General features: G+C 41.1%; 1 long non-coding RNA gene across 2 annotated transcripts; it reads left to right on the top strand.

Moving 5' to 3' along the window:
* Window positions 1–1,530: 1,530 nt before the first annotated feature.
* Window positions 1,531–3,062, top strand: LOC107576101 (uncharacterized). Of its 2 annotated transcripts, none has more exons than XR_001607993.1 (3): window positions 1,531–1,551; window positions 2,745–2,854; window positions 2,981–3,062. It is a non-coding gene; the product is annotated as an uncharacterized lncRNA (long non-coding RNA). The 2 variants fall into 2 exon arrangements; XR_001607992.1 differs by having other exon boundaries at window positions 1,535–1,551; window positions 2,740–2,854.
* Window positions 3,063–3,279: the final 217 nt, after the last annotated feature.

Genomic DNA, 3,279 nt, shown 5'->3' with positions numbered 1-3,279 from the left:
CACTCTCTCTCTCTCTCTCTCACTCACTCTTTCTCTTTCTCTCTCTCACTCACTCTTTCTCTTTCTCTCTCTCTCTCTCTCGCTCGCTCACTCACTCTTTCTCTCTCTCTCTCTCTCTCTCTCTCTCTCTCTCTCACTCACTCACCCACTCACTCTTTCTCTCTCTCTCTCTCAGGGGGCTGTTTCATAAAACAGGTTTCCCAAATGGACTTATTGTCACTTGATTTGGTTTCAGAAAGCTCAAGCTCAGTCGCTCTGGCAGCTGATGCTGGGAAACTAGCCTGGTCCGGAGCAGGCTCACTGTCAGGCTAAGCTGAGCTCCTCTAACACTGACCGATAGAAACACATTGATATTACCACTGACTCTCTCACACACTATTACTTGACGTTTTCAGTCCAAAAATAAAAGTATACAGAAAATGCAAATTAAATAAATCAAATATATACAAATATAGGCTACAACTGACTGTATTTAATGCATTGTGCCCAAGATTGAATGACTTAGTTTTAAGATATTTGGACACATTTGAACATGCTGCTACATGTGCATTCAGTTGATCAGCAGTTTCTAGCCATGCAGCTTTCTCTCTGGTTTTACGACAGCTGAGCTTTATGGTTATTAGTAGAACATTAAAACATTACAATATAAAATTGCTCTTTAAAGCATTAAAAACACTCAATTAAAAGTTAAAATCACTAAATTAAAAATTAAAATAAATAATAGAAAACTGACTACATTTTTAACTAATAAGAGGAATACACATAAACTCATTTGAGCAAGTAGTTACGGTTGTATTCGCTTACTTTTGATGAGCTGAGAGCCTTTCCTCCTGCGTGTGATTGCTGAGCTTATGTGTTTGTGAGAGCCTGCAGTCTTGAATTTGTGCTACTAAGTGCTTCTTTAGTTAACTAAACGCTGATCTGTTTCTCATTTGAACTGTACTGTTGAATGCTGTCTTTTTTGTGGAAGCAGTAGAGAGGGTTTTCTTTTCTTAATGGTGTTTTCTGCTGTTTTTGGTTCGATAGGGAGTGAGGTAAAAGCGGTGCTGTTTTCTGTTTGTAAGTAAGTTTGTTCCTCCCACATTTAGTCTTCCTTTTCTTTGTTGGTTTGGTCTCTTATACGACTGTTTGGGTGCGGCTGGAAATATGTCTCAGTGACTCGTCATCGGTTTACTCACAGTCCCGACTGATCCTGCACAACATGATGCTTTTATGTGAGATATGTGAGTGTTGATTGAATATATCTGTAGCTTAGAAGAGTGAATGAATAAAGTTCACATGATGAAATATCCTGGAATAATGTGACTTTGTTCCTGTATGTTGTGTGTGAATTGGAATGAAGCTCAGTTTAAATCTCTGTATAGCTCTTTATAAAATCCCTGACCCTGTCATGTGATCCTTTAGTTCTTGTGTCTTGTTCTCATTGGTTTCTTTGTTGCATGTGTCAGGTTTTGATTGGTTAGTTTGTCATGTGACCCCTATTGTTTGCTATATATAGCCTTCATGTGCCCATTGTCTGTTGTCTAGCTTTGTTAATTGTTGCTGCTGTTGGTGAGTGTCTCTACGTTTAAGTGCAAGTCTGTCGAGTTTCTGTCTGATTTGGTTGTTTGTTTTATTGACACAGCTTTAAGTAAAGTGTAGTGGTGGCGAGATGAAGCCTCATGAAACAATGAAGCTGTTTTTAAGAGCATTAAAACTAAAACTTCTCCTGCCTTTAAAACACACTTTAGCGAGGCACAGATGAAGCCGGGGTACATAAATACTCGACAGCAAGCCTATACAGATGTGAATATGTAGTCTTCTGTCAGTACTGAAGGGGTCCAGTCGCCCAGTATTTGGTTCTGTAAGCTACCGCTGGACTTCCACAGTAGCGTCTGCTGCATTCCCCTTGACTCCATCGCTGTCCTCCAGATCGTTCCTATCCCTATTCATCCCTATCGCTTTGAAGCAAGGGTCCAGCATTGTTGCAAGTGCACATGATGCTCATAGACTGCAACGTGTTCAGCTTCTCCCTTAACTGTTAAGCTCTCCCGTTTGTCTTGCCACTGGAGCTGCCATACAGTATCTGTCATCTGTTCCTGCAGCATTTCATCTAGCATTTTAAGCAGTGGCCCTACTTTAGAGCCGGAAGCCTTCTTTCCTTCTGACAGCTCCACGGTGGCGCCATTAAAGCCAGAAAGCAATGAAAGGCATGCACTCGCAGAGGTGGATTCATCAGAGCTCAGTGGGGGTCTCTCAGTGGCCAGACTGGCTAAAGCTACCCCCACGGGCTCTTTGAGCTCCATCAGACGGTGCAGCATTAGAAAGGTGTGGGTCTCCACCTCCTGAAGGAGCTTCAGTGTAGGCCTCTGCTGTTGTAATTACTCTGGCATGATTAAGGACATAATTTTGACAGAGACAGGGCTGCCGCAGCATGCGAGAGAGAGGACTGATCTATTGGAAAAGTGTTGCAGCTGAAAGGGTGCTTTCCCTGCAGTGGTTCAGGCTGTAAGATTGATGAATGTGAACATTATCAGCTCTAAGGTGTGAAACTGTGCATTTCTAGTCTATTACCACCCCCTGCCACTTATACCAGCAACGGAAATAAGCACAGTTAGCATAGCCAAATATGTGGGAGTGCATTACATGACTATATTGTATTGAAACAGGTAGCACTTTAATGTTCATGTTGAACCAAGACTAGTTAGCACATGATTTATAATTGCAATGGTTTAATCCATTGGTTTTTAATGTGTTAAGCATAGGGTTTTTTTCCTCTTCTCTCTGTGTTTGAGGAGCCAGCCTGCGTGAGAGCACCTGTCCTGAAGTCTTCTGGGTTTAACCCTTTCTTCACTGCATTAATATAGAGATGAGGGTGAAGAGTGACCTGTATTATTCGCAGCATTTATTTCAAGTTATTTGTTGTTGATGTAGGGCACATGTGGTGTGTGTGACTGAGGGCTGTGGGCCATTGACTCTTTGCTTCCTTCTCTTCCCACAGGCCCAGTATAATCTGTACTCTATAAGAGGAGAGTATTTTGGCACGCAATAAGAGATGCAGTGCTGTAGAGAATAAACCAATATGGAGTGTGACGTAATGGCATCATATGACACCATTCATGTGTTCATGACTTATTACAGCACATAAAACAGTTATTTGATGAATGAAATGTGAAGGTCAATTTGAATTCCCTGTGTTTATTAATATTCTTACAGAATGTTGTCCTCTAAATAATGTACATATTGAAAACTACACAGTTTAAATGTAAATATACTCTACGCATCACATGCAAAAATAAC

This window comes from Sinocyclocheilus grahami, unplaced genomic scaffold, assembly GCF_001515645.1.
Source record: "Sinocyclocheilus grahami isolate Dianchi unplaced genomic scaffold, SAMN03320097.WGS_v1.1 scaffold3215.1, whole genome shotgun sequence".
In the NCBI taxonomy this organism is placed as follows: domain Eukaryota; kingdom Metazoa; phylum Chordata; class Actinopteri; order Cypriniformes; family Cyprinidae; genus Sinocyclocheilus; species Sinocyclocheilus grahami.
This window is presented reverse-complemented; position numbering and strand designations above follow the sequence as displayed.